The 17,973-nt window shown below is 44.6% G+C and overlaps 1 long non-coding RNA gene across 1 annotated transcript; it reads right to left on the bottom strand.

Moving 5' to 3' along the window:
- Positions 1-4,046: 4,046 nt before the first annotated feature.
- On the bottom strand, positions 4,047-5,696 carry LOC309662790. The gene is made up of 2 exons (XR_014264965.1): positions 4,861-5,696; positions 4,047-4,645 (listed from the first exon to the last, which is right to left on the bottom strand). It is a non-coding gene; the product is annotated as an uncharacterized lncRNA (long non-coding RNA).
- Positions 5,697-17,973: the final 12,277 nt, after the last annotated feature.

Below are 17,973 nucleotides of genomic sequence, written 5' to 3'. Positions count from 1 at the left end.
AATGAAGTGTGGGTAGAATCTCCAGCTGCAGATGAGAGAGAGCCCTGAAGCCCTGAAAGTCTAAATAACCTGCCCCAAATCACACATTGGTTAAGTGGTGGAGCCAAAATGTGTACCCAGGTTGGCTTTATTCCATATCTTTCTATCCACGGACATACTGCTTATCAGAGAGAATTTTTACTATTCCTGGCCTAAAATCTTTCGACTCTATCACATTTTCATTTTCATAGGAAGTAAAGTCTTAAACTAAATGGAAAGCCTTCGTAGTGGCATTCCAGGCATCAACAAGTTAGATGAAGAGATGAACCCATCCACCAAAGGAAATTTGATCTATAAGACATCGACGGGCACTTTGGTAAACCCGCTCTGCCCAGAGATGGATCACGGGGAAGTAAGAGTCCACACAGCTTCCCTTGCCCCTCAGGCCTTTCTGAGGGGTCCACTCCTCTTTTCTCTTGTAGACCCTGGCATGGGGCCCACCCGCCCTCTATGAAATCCCAGCAGAGAAGGGCAACATTTTTCTTTCTCTCCCGTCTGTTGCCTTCCAAACGATACAAAATCCCTTTGGATTTCTGTATGCCACAGAGAAAGAGAAAAGGGTTAATCCAAAGGTGAACTACTTGATAAATGATGTAATGATAGGAAAACCCCCGAAGCTATGGGCATCATCGCTGCTGACACGGAAGGGTGGCTGGTCTCAGTTCTCCAGTCCCCTTGCCAGGCGTACTCTCAGCGCCTTCCTGGGAACATCCAGCGTGGTTTACACTCCGTTTATTCTTTTCCCCTTCCTCTTCTCTGGGAAGATATCTCCCAGCTTCACTGACGGCACGCCAGGCGTGGCATGCAATAGACCTGGTCTGAGTCTCAGCTCTGCCCTTTGTATGGCTTTTGGTGTTTCATCCCACTAAGCCTCAGGCTCCTTCTCCAAATGGCATCTCCTCCTGGCTTTGTTATGAAGATCAAATGAGAACACACGGGGATGTACTCAGCCCAGTGCCAGCACATGGTAAACAATTAATCACGGGTTCGAGCCCTGGTCTGGGAAGATCCCACATGCCGCGGAGCAGCTGGGCCCGTGAGCCACAACTACTGAGCCTGCGCGTCTGGAGCCTGTGCTCCGCAACAAGAGAGGCCGCGACAGTGAGAGGCCCGCGCACGCGATGAAGAGTGGCCCCCGCTTGCCACAACTAGAGAAAGCCCTCGCACAGAAACGAAGACCCAACACAGCCAAAAATAAATAAATAAATTAATTAATTAAAAAAAAAAAAGTGTGAGCTACTAATAATAACTACCATCCTGTAGGAAAATCCAAATGAATGTCTCCATTATCTTTTTATATTTATTTTTTTACTGTTTTTTCCCTCTGGGGAACTACAACAACAAAAAAGAACCGGCCAACCCAGACCCCACCCCAGCGTTGAGAATCCATCACTATTCTATATCTTCATGACAAAGGGAAAGAATCATATTCAAAAAGATAAATCATTTCATTCATGGAAGAAACACATACTAGTCAGAGACGGAATGATTGAAGGACTAGAGGAGAGTCTGGAAAGAGACTGAGGACATAATATATTGCCACAGTGACATTGGGGAAATTATTGTGGTTTTTTTTTTTTTTTTTTTAAAGGAAGTCAGCAGACAATCGAGTGAAAGATTTGTCTGGATTTTTTCCTCTGCTTTTTCTTCTTTGATCTGAGATCAACGGGGCTGTTCTATGAAGAGCTGATTTCTGAGGCTGCTGGTGAGCTGCAGGTGGCTTTCAGAGCCGTCATGTGATCATTCATCATTCTCCATGACATATTTTGCCAACTCTCAGGTGGAAGTTTTGAAGCCTTTTTGGCTGATTTATGAATGCAAAATGTGACACGTACATTCTAGGTCTTTATTTGCGGCTAAAGGACGGCCCTGCCTGGTTTAAGCATGAACCCGCTCAGTTACCTATCAAAACGTTTAGGGTTGCTAATGGGGACAGTGTCTGCAGACCACCCCCGAGGTCACCCAAACACTGCAAATCATTTACAAATGAACAGCTGTGTTCTTTACACAACATGACTGTGTGGGCAGAGACCAAAAAAAGCATATATTTTCAAAATGTCCCTGGTGAGTGGGATGCTATTTTTGTGATTCCGGTAAACCATTTGGAGCACAATTATTTTCCCATATGTGTCATATATATTAGTAGGAAAGAATCAAGGAAAATCAATGAAATGCTTTTTATGTTTTGTGGGAATCTTAAGTACTACCTGAAGTTGCTAATACATGAGTTCTGGCCTTGAAATTTCTTGAGATAATCCTTTAGGTGAATTACTCAGTAATTTAAAATATTTACTTTAAGATTTTTCAGATTAAAATGACTTTTATATTTTCCCAATCCCAAATTCCCATATTCTTTGAGCCCAAACTGAGAGTTACAGGATCGCTGTCGCCTGCTAAGTATTTTTTTGGATCAGTCCGCCCAATAGAACTTTCTGTGGTGACAGAAATGTTCACTCTCTGTGCTGTCCAATCGTTAGCAACTAGCCACGTGTAGAACTTAATTTTTAGTTTAGCTTTAATTATTAAAATGTCAATTTCAGCAGCACATGTGGCTGGTAGCTACTTTATTGGGCAGAGCAGGTTTGGAGTGTTCATGGGAGGGGTGTCAGAGGATCTGGGTGTTCTGAGCTTGACTGAGGTCAAGGAGAAGGGCCTCACGGCCTCTCTGGGTCAGGAACGAGAAGCAGCGTTGCAATGTGCCTACTGGTTCCCACCTCTCCAGCCTTGCCCAAGTCTCACAGTCCTGACGTCTTCCCTGCAACCCCTAATGCGATGCTCCTCCCTTCTGGGTACCTGTAAATCATCATCCCTGCCCCTTTCCTGGTACTCTTGCGAGGCTGCCTTGCATAGCAAGCTTTTATTTATTTATTTATTTATTTACTTACTTACTTATTGGACGCACCGTGTGGGATGCGAGATCTTTGTTCCCCGACCAGGGATCGAACCTGTGCCCCCTGCACTGGAAGCGTGGAGTCCATTGGATGGCCAGGGAAGTCCCCATAGCAAGCTTGCATCCTATACGTCTACACTCTGTGTCCCCCTAGACTGTAAAGTCACTGGAAGGTCCTGTCCCAGTACAGGGAGAAGAACCAACCCAGGCAAAAACAAAGCAGAAAGACCACATGCCGGGGCTTTTGAAATTCATCCGGAACTCATCTTGACCTGCTTTGTGCCCTCTTCCCTCCCTACACCACATTTATTTCCCCTTGCTTTTTAGGAGCTCATTTTTTTTTTTCCCCATCGTCCTTTCTCCTATTACTGTCTCCTGGCTTTGACCCTCCCCCTCAGTTCCCACGCTAGGACCTCTCTAGTTTCTGGTACCTTGTGAATTTCCCACTGTGCTTACTGGGACCTGACCCATTCAGAGGACACAGGTGTCCTCCTGAGGTCTGAGCTGGGGCCAGACCCTGCCGAGGTGCCTGGGACTCTGGGGTTGTCTGCCTCCCCTATTTGATAGAGGGGCCCATAAATACTTGTGGAGACCTTAAAAGACAAAAATCTTTTTCAAAAGACCTTTCTATTTTGTTTTGTTTTGGATTGCATGTTTTACCGCACACAGTTGCTTTGAAAAAGCAAAACCAAAAGAAATGGCAACATGGGGGGATCTAAACACCCAATCTGCTTTCTCCGCTTTGTTACTGTTGACCTGCAGTGAGGTTCCTGAGCCATCAGGTTCTTTGTACCCAGCAATAGTGTAGCGTGCTGTGGGAAAGGTAAACCGTAAGTAAGATAAGGAATCCCATTCATTTGTCTTCAGTGTATGGGCAGCTAGCCCCAAGGGAATGAGATTTTCCACTGTTAAGTGTCAGGAAAGGTGTCCATGGAGATAAGACGGGTAGTGTTGCCAGGTTGGAAGAGTGAGTGTATCCTCGGGCTGTATTTTATCAGACATGTGACCAGAGGGTCAATGCTTTGGACATAACATGGAAAAGTGCTATCAGAGGCTTCCCAGGGCAATTCTTAATCAGGGAGACTTTTTTTTTTTTTTTTTTCACACACACACACACTGCATTTTATTTTTACAAGAGATAAATAGACTGACACCAAGCATAGTACATGGATGACCACAACAAAAGCAAAAATGATTGCAATTACCAAACATGAAACACACTCATACTATGTCATAATATTGACATTCAGTCCAGTAATCCTCCACTGTAACAGCTCCTTTACTTTGCAGTGAAAATTGATTTGTATATTCTTTGCCTCTGAGTCCTTGTGGGATTTTTTTTTTTTTTTTTAATTCAGACAGAAAGTCACAAAAATTATACTCATCCTCATCAGTTCACTCAGTCCCATGTAATTAATTGTTTTTTTTCATCTTGATCTTTTGTTAGCACTTTTATGAGTTCATCAGTTTTTCATCAGAGTCCTGAAAATGCTTATTCATTCAGTTCAGCAGTACAGTCAGTTACCAGAAACCTGTACTTGTCAGAGTCTTTACCATGAATTTCTTGAAGACGAAACCCTTTTATAGGAACATATTTGCAAAAGCATCAGAGTACACCCAGAACTGTCTGTAAATGACAAAAGACTTAAAAATGACCACGGTTAAAGATTTGATGAAAGTTCATAATAATGCAGTTGACAAGAAAATTAGTTATTTCTGAGATATACATTTTAAAGTAATAACTAGGATTATTACTTATAACATTATACCAGAACATATAAGATTTTTAGAAATTTCATGTAATGTCTGAAACTTTTATATTAACATATTTCCATACATATTTCCATACAAATACAAATATAAGATTTTTAGAAATTTCATGTAATGTCTGAAACATTTATATTAACATATTTCCATACATATTTCCATACAAATACAAATATAAGATTTTTAGAAATTTCATGTAATGTCTGAAACATTTATATTAACATATTTCCATACAAATAACCCAATGAAAGTTTAGTATTAGTTGTTTTGTTTGTTTTTTTATACTGCAGGTTCTTATTAGGCATCAATTTTGTACACATCAGTGTATACATGTCAATCCCAATCGCCCAATTCAGCACACCACCATCCCCACCTCACCGCAGTTTTCCCCCCTTGGTGTCCATATGTCCATTCTCTACATCTGTGTCTCAACTTCTGCCCTGCAAACTGGCTCATCTGTACCATTTTTCTAGGTTCCACATACATGTGTTAATATACGATATTTGTTTTCTCTTTCTGACTTACTTCACTCTGTATGACAGTCTCTAGATCCATCCACGTCTCAACAAATGACTCAATTTCGTTCCTTTTTATGGCTGAGTAATATTCCATTGTATATATGTACCACATCTTCTTTATCCATTCGTCTGTTGAGGGGCATTTAGGTTGCTTCCATGACCTGGCTATTGTAAATAGTGCTGCAATGAACATTCGGGTGCATGTGTCTTTTTGAATTACGGTTTTCTCTGGGTATATGCCCAGTAGTGGGATTGCTGGGTCATACGGTAATTCTATTTTTAGTTTTTTAAGGAACCTCCATATTGTTCTCCATAGTGGCTGTATCAATTTACATTCCCACCAACAGTGCAAGAGGGTTCCCTTTTCTCCACACCCTCTCCAGCATTTGTTGTTTGTAGATTTTCTGATGATGCCCATTCTAACAGGAGTGAGGTGATACCTCATTGTAGTTTTGATTTGCATTTCTCTAATAATTAGTGATGTTCAGGGAGACATTTTTTTCTAAAATTTAGGTAGCATTTAATCCTTCCTTTGAATGGAGTGCCCAGCTGTAAGGCACTAGATGGTCCTATATAAAATATGTGCATGCACACACACACATAGATGTATGTACTCATAAAGATATTTATTGGATGACTCTTAGCACACTCGGGGGTGCAGAAAAATGTGTTTTCCTTATTCTGCCCGTTACTGATAGGATTTCCCTATGAGGCCCCTCCCTATGGGAGGTGGGGCGCCCAGAAGGGACTCAATTTAGTCTAATCTGGTAGTCTTATTCTGAGCTGACAGTTTGAACAGTCTCTCCAGGTAACTTTGTTTCTGTGGGGTAAATGTTGCCTTTCCTTTTCTGCCCCTCCCCACCTTCTTCCCTTCCCTTGAACCACATGGCCTTTGGGTATATGGAGAGAGGGGTGTGGCTTAGGTGACCTGAGGACAGAGGAGGGAAGATGGGTACTTTTGCATCCACAGGGCATCCTCTGGGGGCTCCCTGGTCTCTGGTACAGTGAGGCAGGACTGGCATGTGTGGGGCTGGTACCACCGACAAGGAACTGTTGAGGTTGTCCAGATGGGTTGATGGGCTGGTGTTCATGCTGCAGTCATTGGCTCCCACCTTTTGCATCTGTTTTCAAAGCTCCAACACATCTTTAGGGACCCCAGCCTTCTGCTGGGCCACCTGGGCTTGCAGCATCTCCAAGACCCCCACTAGGGCCTCAGAAAGACACAGGAAGCCAACTCCTGCTGTTACTGCTGGGCAGCCCATCCAACAGTGGTGTGAGGGGCTACTGGGGGTGTCTTAGTCAGCTCAGGCTGCCATAACAAAATTCCTCAGACTGAGTGGCTTAAATGGCAGACATTTATTTCTTCAGAGTTCTGGAGGCTGGAAGTCCAAGATCAAGGTGCTGGTAGGGTTGGTTCCTGGTGAGACCTCTCTCCTTGGCTTGCAGATGGCCACCTTCTCACTGCGTCCTCATATGACCTCTTTTCTGTGTGTGTACATCCCTGAGGTCTCTTCCTCTTCTTTTAAGGACTCTGGGAGTGAGCTTAATTACCCCCTTAAAGGTCCTAATTCCAAATACTGTCACATTGGCGGTTAGGGCTTCAGCATATGAATTTATGGGGGGAACACAATTCAGACCATAACAGGGGACTTCTTTTGGACGCTTCTTCCACTGCACCTGTAGGAGCTGCCACTGGCTGTCACGTCTCGCTCCCTGTGTCCTCCACACCCATCTGGAGGTTTCCAGGCTGCCTGCAACTTCCAGAGAAGTATCAAAAATGAAGATACTTCGCCACCCTTGTCTCTCGCTCTCTTCCTTCCCACAACCACTGAAGAAATTCTATCATCTGGGTCTTCCAGTCTTCATTCCTGATAGGCTGAAAACATCTAGATATGTCTTTCTTTTTGAATAATGCTGGCCTTCCAGCTTCTTGCCAAACCAAAATCCATTGTGACTTTGTTCTGTTGGGAGCCCACCCTGAAGCACCGAGACCCATGGTCTGGAAGTCCCAGGGACAAGGAGGGTCACAAGGTGAGAAATGTCTTTGAAATTATCTTTAAAAAAGTCACATATCGACATTATATTTATGCACAAACACGATACCTTCAATGCTACATCTTTTGCTTCCCTCAAATTCAATGGAATTATTTGTGTAAATATTCCAAGCCCTGAGGGATAGGGGTGTCCTAAAGGAATTTGTTACATTTGCTTCTGGGCTCTCCCCTGTCCCTCAGGCTCCTCCAAGTGAACTCGGGCTGTGTGTTAGGTGGCACCTTTCACGGTTCTTACGTGTGAGACCATGAGGTCTCAGGAGAACACGGCATCCCATACTGTCAGCCTTCAGGGCTCCCCACTTCTACCCATGCTGTTCTCACACCCAGGCCCACTGATGCCTCCGCCTCCTGACTTGACATTTAAAAAGAAATGATTGTTTTAAATGGTACCATGTCCGCTTGGTTCAAAATGCAGAACAATAAAGGTGACTGTGAAAAGGGTTTCTTCCACCCTGCCTTTATCCCCCATCTGCCTCATCTTCCCACACTGTCCCAAATAGGTAACCATTTGTATCGTTTTTTAGTGTGTGTGTGGGGGGGGGGAAGGGGAGTTTGAAAAGCACATGGAGCAAACATGAATACAGATTTTTATCTTCCCTGCTTTCACACAGAAAAGGTAATATACTCCACAGACTGTTTGGTACATCGCTTTTTTTCATTTCAGGTTTTGGAAAATTTTCCATATTAGTACATAGAAAACACCATATTTTTCTTCTTTTTTAATAAAATGGTTGCCCAGTATTCCATTCTTTGGCTGTTTTAGGTATTTCACTAGTCGTTAGCTATTCAAATGATTTAACCATAAACTATTTAACTAGTCTTCACTTAAGAAATGTTAGATTATTTCCAATCTTTGGTATAAACAAAACTGCAATGGATAACCTCATGTCATCTTGTACCTGTGCAGGTATGTCTATAAAGTAAATTCCAAGAAGTGGGATCGATGGGGCAGGTCTATATTCTTCAGTGGTTTTGCTAGCTACGGCCAGTTGCTCTCTCCAGAAGTTGTACCAATGTGCACTCCTACCAGTAACCTCTGAGATGCAGACTTGATCCAGTCATGCATTTCTCAGAGAACTTAGATTTCGGGTCTTCAGTGTGACAGGCACGAAGCTGAGTCTGATGGAGGCAGCAGGCCGGTGAAAAGCCTTCCCCTCCCTCCCCTCCGTCAGCACTGGACTCAGAGACCTCCAGTTTTGGTCTTATGCGTGGAAGCGCCCCCATGCTGGAGGGCTGTGAATCACCCAAGTTGAGGGGATTTACCCCAGACCTCCCGCTCTGAGCCCTCACAGCTGCTTCTTGTGGCTTCTTTTTTTTTTTAATTAATTTATTTTATTTATTTATTTTTGGCTGCGTTGGGTCTTCGTTGCTGCGTGCGGGCTTTCTCTAGTTGTGGCGGGCAGAGGCTACTCTGTTGCGGTGCGCGGGCTTCTCATGGTGGTGGCTTCTCTTGTTGTGGAGCACGGGCTCTAGGCACGTGGGCTTCAGTAGTTGTGTCACACAGGCTCAGTAGTTGTGGCTCGCGGGCTCTAGAGCGCAGGCTCAGCAGTTGTGACGCACGGGCTTAGTTGCTCCCCAGCATGTGGGATCTTCCCGGACCAGGGCTCGAACCCGTGCCCCCTGCATTGGCAGGCGGATTCTTAACCACTGCGCCACCAGGGAAGCCCTCTTGTGTCTTCTTGACGGTTTCTGACCCTGACTGCGCATCCGTTCTACCGGGGGTCTCTTGGTCACCGTTCCAACCACACTCCTGTGTCATTGCTCAGCCTTGGCCTCTGCTTCTCCTCAGGGTGGGAGACGGTCAACCTCTCTGTCTGGGTGTCTCTGGCAGGAGGGCCGGCAAGGACCCGAGAAAACAGAGTCTGAGCAACACACGCCAGAGCAAGTGTCCTGGCTGTCTCCCCCTTAGGCTGTTGGAGCTGCCTCAGGCCTGTCTGGGCTCGCCCTCCAAGTCTGTGCTTCAGCACTAAAGGAGGGATCCCGAACTTAACTGCATACGGGGCCATCCAGACAAAGTACAAGAAGGCCCTGGGCTGGGCGTGCCTGGGGAGAAGCAGAGAGTGCTGGTCGAAGGCTCCGGCAAACTGCCCTCTTCTAAGCATCCTGGGCCCAGGGAGCCAGAACATTCGATATTTGCAAGAGAAGCTGGAAACCTAGATTTTTGCGTTAAATTCTACAATCTGCAAATGTTGGCAACTAATTCCTGTTGAAATAACACTGCCACTCCTAACAACTGGAGGGACTCCATATAGCACATCCGAGGGTCGGGTTTGGTCTGTGGCTACAGTTGGCACCTCTGGCTTAGCTCAGTGTCTGGCTTCTCAGTAACGTCCCGGACTTTTCGTGTCCTCAGGCCAGGACCCACTCCCAGCCTGGACACAGCGTTCAGCTGCCATGCAGCCCTGCTGTCCCCAAGGTGCTGTTTGTTAATATTATTGGCTGGAAATAACTTTTCCAGGATGCTACTCTCTTCTATAAAATCTTGACTGCTTTTAAGGTCATCAAACCAAACGTGGATCTGCTCGCCCGTGCACAGTAAAGCCAATCTACTGACGCTTGGTTGTGGTGAAGGACAGTGCAGCGTTTATTGCAGGGCACCCGGCAAGGAGTCCACGTAGTGCTTAAAAGACCCAATTCCCCAAAAGCTTTCAGGGAAAGGTTTATAAAGACGGGGTGAGGGAGGGGGTTTGTGGGGCGTGTGATCAGCTCGTGGACATTCTTCTGATTGGTTGGAGGTGAGGTAATTGGGAGTCAGCATCATCAACCTTCTGCTTCCAACTGGTCTGGGGTCTGCGTGCTTGTGGGGAGCATACAGTTAACTTCTCCCACCTGGTGGGTGTTTCAGTATCTGCAAAACAGCTCAAAGGACATGACTGAGAATATTATCTATAGCCCTTGAGGAGGAACTAAAGGTCCTTGACTTTGTATAATGGCTAAACTATTATCATTTTGTCTTGCTTGACGGTTTTCCTTTCTATCTGCATTTCTCACTTCTCTGATTAAACTTGTTCTTTGGAGCTCAGGAAAGGCCTAGGAGGCTAAAGTTTTTCACAGACAGGAGGCAGGCAGAGGACATGGGTGGAGGGGGTCTGTTCTGGGAAGGCCCCATAGAGTTCTGCGTGGTTACAAAATTACAATAAAAAGTCTCATGACTTCCAGGAATGTTTACCTGGGAAAGCCCAGTGGTCCACCCACCCCTACCACGTCTGTTTGCGCTGAGGCTTGGTTTCTCCTCTTGAGGGCGTACAAAGGGTCTCTCCCTTTTGCATTCATGAATAGACAAAGACTGCTTCTCAAAGGCAAGATCAACATCATCTTACATGTCTCTGGCCATCTTCACCACTGCTTTCAGAGCCTGAAGCCATCTTGTCTTGAGTCACAGCCTCACCTTGGTTCTTTCTAGAATAGTCTTCTGATGAACCCTTTACTTGATCCTGCCTCTCCTCTTAGTTCCTCCCTGGAGCAGCGTTTTCTTTCTTCTGGGAGGTAGAGCCCAGTAAAGGAAAGAATATATTGATTCTGCAGCCTGTGTTCTCTCTCCAAGCCTCAGTTTCCTCAACTGTAAAATGCTGTCATTAACAGCACCCTCTTGGCTTCTCAGAGTGGTAGTGAGAATCGAATTGCTATATGTGGAAATGCTCTGTAGACTGAAAAGGGTTACAAAGAGTATATATTTTTCTTCCTTATTTTTATATGTGGCCCAAGACTGTTACAGCTGCAAAAAGGAAACATTGAAGACATTAAAAAAGGGACTCGCGATCTCGTTATGCTAACCCACGCAGTTACTGTTTTCTGGTATTTTGTATTCTCTTCCTGTTCTTATCCACATAAAAACAATCAGAGGTGATCCTGAGCTGAATCACTTCTCCCTCTAGGCTGCTCTCTGCCCTTCTGTTTTCCAGCATATGGGAGGGAGCAGAACCAACCCCTTCGGAGGATGCTGGGTGAATGATTTATCTTTGAGTGTTTTTAAAGAGATCAGACATTTTATGCAGAACAATCAGCCTAATGCAGAGTTTGCCTGACACCAAACAGGTATACAGCAGACAAAGAAATAAACACTCAAAAAAGAGTTCTTCACATCGATGACTAATTTTTCCAAGTATCTCATAGTTTTTAAAGCGTTTTCATATGTATTAACTCTTTCTAACCTTTTAACAGTACAGGCAGGTAGATAGGACCGAGCCCATATATTTATTTTTATTTTCCAGTCGAGGATGAGAAGTCCAAAGAGGCTAGGTGATTTGTTCAAGGTTATGGTTAATTTATGCTAGGGTTGGGCTGGGAACCCAGATTTGATGGATTCTTTTCTTGATCTTTAAGTTTCTGTTGATTTAATTCTTCATTATAATCTCTGTGCTCAGTGACTATATGCTAGTACTCCTTTTGTAGCCATCCCTCCATGGTATCTCTCAATAAATACTTACTGATCATTTGATTAATAAAGTATACTTGGAAGCCAGCTGTATGGTTATCTGAATATCATAAGAATTGTCAGATATAACTTACTATAACCCTTTCTAATGAACCCCAGTGAACTATAAATCTGGTGGCTTTGCACTTGCTTGGAAGAAAAGGGTCACAGACTAGAGATCTAATAATTCAGATCTAATAGTACCCTACTTTGTATGTTATTGCAAAATTTGCCAACTACTTTCACGTCTTTTATTTCATGGCCCTCACTGCATCTCTCTGAGGTAGTTTTGACAGCTCTGAAGCCCAGATGCATCTGGGTCTGCCACCCTTCTGGGGTCACATTTCACTTGAACATCCAAATAAGAGGACTCAAGTCTCCTTTCTGTGTGGTGCAGAAGGGGCCACCCAGTGGTTTCATGAATTTCCAGGGGAGACAAGCTTGGGACCGAGGAGTTTGAGAGATGAGTTCTGCCTCAGAAGGGGCCCTTGTGAGGGAGGTTTACAGCCCCCTGGTCAGCCCACCCTGCTGCCGTCTGCTTGCAGGATGCTGTATGACCCACAAGAGTGCTGCGGGCCAGCTCCTCGTCATCCTGTCAACAGCCTTTCTTCATCCTGACAATTTACCACTCATACCAGACTGATGTGTATTGCCGACTTTATTGAAGTTTGGGGGGAAATGGAAGGTAATTACACCGCAGGTAGAAAAGCACTTCAACTTCCATTCAGATGTTCTTGTTCCTAGAAAGCTACTAAGCACTTTTCACCGCAAGGGATTTCTTATTCACTTGCTGCCGTATTGTCGGAGCCTTCTCGCTGCCTACAAGGTGTCCATCTTTCCTTTCTGATGACGCTCTACCCCTTTATTCTGGGCTTAAATTTTCTCTTACTTTGATTTGCAGAACAATTCCTTTTTCCACTTTTTTCAACCTTCTCTTTTCAGACCATGCTCTGGAAGTTCTCACTTTTGATTCTCAAAGAAGCTTATTAAGGAATTTTCCTAAATAAAGAACTATCACCCCAGATTTGAATTCCTGATTATACAAAAGTGGCTGCAGCTGATTTTTATAGTAAGTACTGGTTTTCCTTTTCCTTTTCATGAATAACTATTTCCATTTTGCAGATGAGGAAACTGAGGTTCCGAGACTATAAAAGACTTATACGAACACCAGAGCTAGGAACGGTGGTGCTGAGACCTTGTTTCTCTACCCTTCTGTTTTACAAGAGACTTCAATGTTAACTGTGTTTGTTGTCCTGATATCAAGCTTTATCTTAATTTACTTTTCTCCATTAGAAGTGATTACCTCAAAGAACACTTTGCATTGACCTTCCATTGCTCAGAATTCAAGGAGCAAAATCTCGACCCTAAGGAGCAATGGATGTCATGGCTGTTGTTCACACAGCTGAGTCAGGCTATTAATACTCCTTGTAAAAGTAATTGTCTCATTAATCTTCACCTCAACCACCTAGCCCTGTTGCCAAGGTCAAAGATGCAGGTGAATTGCAAATATGTCCTTGCGCACACAGAACACAGTGCCCACACCAGTTTTGTTTGAAGTGGCAATGAATGTTGAGGGCTCAGAAGCTGGAGATGAGAGAGATGGGAGGCCCACCTTCTGCAAACGTGTAAGGTGGCCCGCTTTTCATAATACTGGAAATATATGAGTGTTACCTGGGCACGGAAAGTCCTGTCCATCTAGGGAGGGCTGATTTCCCATGGAATTTAATTCTACCAGATCTACTCAGTGTTTAATTAAATGGTAAACTTTTACTCCATTACTAGGCCAACATTTCTTTTTTAGTGGTCATCCTGCTGTCACAGAGGCAGTGACTTCTATGCAAAAGCATCCACACAGACAAGAGTTTTTGCTTCAGTGCGTAAATTACATCACCAGGTAATAACTGGAAAAGAAAGTGTCACGGCAGGTCACTGATTTGAGGGCTAAGCTTAGGAGAAAGAAACGAGGAAAAGGATCCTTCGAGGTAGATTATACACTTTTTAGGAGAGAGACACAAGTATCTGCCTTTAATTTGGTTTTCTTATTCCACAGTTATCCATTGGGCCAGGTACAGTGTTAAATACAGGAGAAGCAAAGGTGACAAGATGCTGAGCTTGCTTTATGGAGCTGAGGGTAAACAGGTGAATACATTATGACTGCTCAGATGTGCTGACAGGCGGTGGGAGAGAGGTAGAAATCCAGGGTGCCGTGACAGCCCAGAGCAGCACAGTTTTGGTGGGCAGAGAGAGCTTCTTTGAGGAAATGTAACCGAGTAGGACCCTATGGGGCCTTCCTGGAACAGACCGCCACCCCCCATGTCCTATTCTTGCCTCTTATTTGTAGAAAAACTTTAGCCTCCTAGGCCTTCCCCGAGTTCCAAAAAGTAAATTTTATCAGAAAAGTGAGAAAATGCAGCAAGAAAGGAAAACAGTCAAGCAAGACAAAATAATAATAGTGTAGCCATTAAACAAAGTCAAGGACCTTTAGTCCCTCCTCAAGGGCTATAGATAATATTCTGAGCCATATTCTTTGAGCTGTTTTGCAGATACTGAAACTCCTACCAGGTGGAAGAAGTTAAGTGTATGTGGCCCACAGACCGGTTGGAACCAGAAGGTTGATGATGCTGACTCCCAATTACCTCACCACCAACCAATCAGAAGAATGTCCACGAGCTGATCACACGCCCCACACACCACCCCCTTCCTCACCCTGTCTTTATAAACCCTTCCCTGAAAGCCGTTGGGGAGTTCAGGCCTTTTGAGCCCTAGCTACCTGGAGTCATTGCTGGGTGCCTTGCAATAAAGGTCGCACTTTCCTTCACCACAACCTGGTGTCAGTAGATTGGCTTTACTGTGCACAGGTGAGCAGACTCAAGTTTGGCTCAGTAACAAAAGCAAGCTGGTATTTGAAGGATGAGTAGGAGTTTGGAAGTGGGTATCCCAAGCAAATGGGACGGCAAAGTTCAGAGGTTGGAAGAGGAGTGGTGAGTGAGAGCAACTAGGTGTGGAGCTGGTCGAGAGCAAGGAGAGAAAATGTGGGTTCGTTTTGGACACGTTGAGATTGAGATGCTTTTGGAGCATCTAAGTAAAGATGCTCGGGGAAAAAATAGAGCAGACTAAGGGTAAAATGTGGGCTGAAGAGTCGTGACCACTCAGCCCTGGAAGCATTGGGAGTTGAAGCAAGCACCCAGGATGTGTTGTGTAGACTGGGATGAGGAACCCCAACATATAAGAGATGAACAGAAGTGAAGTGCCCAAAGGAGGCTGGGGAAAACAGGTCACAGAGGTGGGAAGGGGAATGGCATGATGCTGTCCTGCTTGTTTCTCAGTTGGGGGAATGAGCACTGCATGATCTCAGTAAGAACCTTCAGATGGGCCGGCCCAGGAGATGTCACAAGCCAGGCAGAGCTGGTGCGATGCAGCACACGTGGCATGCAGCAAACATGGCAAATCTGCTGGCCAGATTCAGCTTCATGTTGAGACCCCAAATGAAATCAGTTCATTGATTTCACCCATGAAGAAACTGGCAACCATCGTTCAGTGACTTGCCTGGTCACTGACCTTGGGTTATTGTCAAAGCAGAGGGCAAACACGTGCCAGTCCTGAGGGCTTTCCCATGCCCCGCACTGCTTCAGTTTAGAGCAGACATCTGCAGCCCCCAATTCTGTGCCAGGTTTCAGGTGTGATGGGGAGGGTGCGACCCTCATTTATCTGTGGGGATAAAGTCATTAAAACTCTCCGTGCTGCACTGAAGAAATAAGGTTTTTCATGCACCACTTTCTGTTTCTTTTATGAGCAGACGATAGTGTGTTTGCTTTCCCTCCACTTGGTAGAGATGGTACCCTCATACCCGAGAGTCAGAAAACAGTGAGGCAGAACATTCCAGAGGCTACCAGAAACCACAGCTGGAATCCTTCGATAACACAGACCTTCACATTAGAAAGAAAGTAACATTCCCACTCAACTCCACTAGCACTTTGGGGGCTAGCACTGTGTAAAAAGTGTTTTTAGTTTCTTTTCATGGGAATGCAAGAGGTTGTGGGTGACCAGGGGCTTCATAGTAGGGCAAAAGTAATACCACACTTATCTTTTACGTCTTGAGGAACACCTTAAAACTTTTCATAAGCCACCGCAGCTTTGGAGTAAACAACAAATGATTTTCTCTCGAAGTCTGCCAAGCATAGCTGGGCCCCTTTGCGTCCTCTGAGGTTGGGGGAGGAAGGGGCCAGAGCTTTGATGGCCTGGAGAAACATGAATGGACACAGTAAATTCCTTCATTCTTTCATGCTGTGAATAACAAAGATTCTACTGTATGGAGTTGCTAGATCTGGCTCTCCTTACAAAAATCCTTCTCTAAACTGGATTTCTCTTTGGCCTCAGGCAGGACAAGCCCATTCTATACACTGCCCTGGGCACGGAAACAGCACACTTTTGTCTTTCCTTGTACTCTCTCTTCCTCTCTGATTTCTGTCTAATTCTTGTGCAGTTGAGTTTGGGCCCCAGGAACTTGTGAAGCTGGGGAGAACTCTCGTTTAGAAGTGAGCATGCAAATGGCAGTGGAAATATCCTCCCTCCCTCCCTCTTCCTTCATCCTTCTGTCCTGTTACCAGGCAAGGGCTCCCTGCCCTAGGCCCAGAGAGTCCAGTACTATGGCACTGGTTTTTGAGAAGAGTTTTATTGTGAGATCAACCAGGAAGAAGACAGGAAGCAAAGCTCTCAAATCTGTCTCCTGGATCCAGGTTTCAGTGTGAAATGTAAGGAGTGGCGGCGGGTAGGAGGTGGGGCAGAGATTTCAAACTTGGAAGCTGATTGGCTGGTCCTGAGTCAGTCCATATAAGCTACTCCTGCTGCTGGAAGTCGATTTTCCTTATTGAAGGACTTCTCACTTCCTAAAGGACTCCAGGGGCAACATTACTATTCTGGGAGCTCCGTAGATTGAAGATTCTTCCGCCTCCCCTCTTGCCTCCCTGTTATGTTTTGCTTTTATTGCTTTCACTTTTCTCTTCCCTTTTCTCACTTCTCTTTTCTTGCTTTCCTCTTCTCACTTCCTTCTCTTACTTCCTTATTTTTCTTCCCTTTTTCTGCTTCCATTTTTCCCTTCCCTTATCTTTCTTACCCCCTTTTGCTTCTCTTTTCTTGAGTTTGTTCCTTACTTCCCTATTTGCTTTCCTTTGTAGCTTTGTTTTCTCTCTTTTCTCGCTTCTCCCTTCTTCCTTCCCTTTTCTGGCTTCCTCTTTCTCACTTCCATTTTCTTTCTTATCATTTCTTTCTTCCCTTTTTACTTCCCGATTTCATTCTCCTTGCCTGTAGTTTTCACTGCTCTTTCCTCACTTCCCTTTTCTTCCTCCCCAACTTGCTTCTCTTCTCTGGCTTCCCTTTGCTTCATTGTTTGTTTCACCTTTTCTGCTTCCCTTTCTTATTTCCATATTTTGCTTCCCTTTTCTTTCTTGTCTTTTTTTTTCTTTTTGCTTCCCTTTTGAAATGTCCCTTTTTTGCTTTGCTTTTCATGTGGATTAAGAAACGAAAACACTTGTCTACAAAACCAGTACAGGGAAACTCATAAGCCATTGTATCCACTATTTCATTGCCATGGTTTGGAATATCAAATTACATAGCCAGTCACACAGGAGGACCTTGAAGAAACAGTGAAACATATATGTAAGCTTTCATGACAGGGAGCAGACAGGTAAGAATTGGAACTAGAACACAGTGGGCAGAGACAGAGGTAATCCTAGGTGGGTCAACTCTCATTAGGTCATTTATTCATGCAACAAACATTTACCAATGTCTTATTATGTTCCAGGCATCACGCATGGGAAAATGGAGATGAACAAAGCCCTCAAAGGAGGTATGGGTATGTGTGTGTGTGTGTGTGTGTGTGTGTGAATGTGCACATGCTTGACTGTATAGACCCACGGACAACCGATTCTATTACAAGGTGAAGGTGCCCTGACATGAGAATACACCGAGAGCAAAGGCCTCAAAGATGAAGAAACAATGAATTCTGCCTTGAGAAGAGGAAAGAGCCACCAGCCTGAATGTTGTTGAGAAAAAAAGTGTCTTCAGTGCTGGGAAGTTAGGGACATTGGACTGAGAAGACCAAACTCACTTTGCAATCGTGGATTTTAGATGTGAGGGTTGCTTTGGCTTTCCCATTGGACTCTGAGTTTTGTGTCCACTGTGTTGTTCAGAGGATGGCTCTTTTTACAGTTCTACACCTTTTCTGTTCTAAACTGCAGCCCCTCACATCCCAGGCTTCCTTCGGCAAACACCTCTTGCACAGTGTTTTTATTT

This window comes from Balaenoptera physalus (genome assembly GCF_965194825.1).
Source record: "Balaenoptera physalus genome assembly, chromosome: 6".
Taxonomy (NCBI): domain Eukaryota; kingdom Metazoa; phylum Chordata; class Mammalia; order Artiodactyla; family Balaenopteridae; genus Balaenoptera; species Balaenoptera physalus.
Note: the sequence above shows the minus strand (reverse complement) of the source record. Positions and strands in the feature narration are given on the sequence as shown.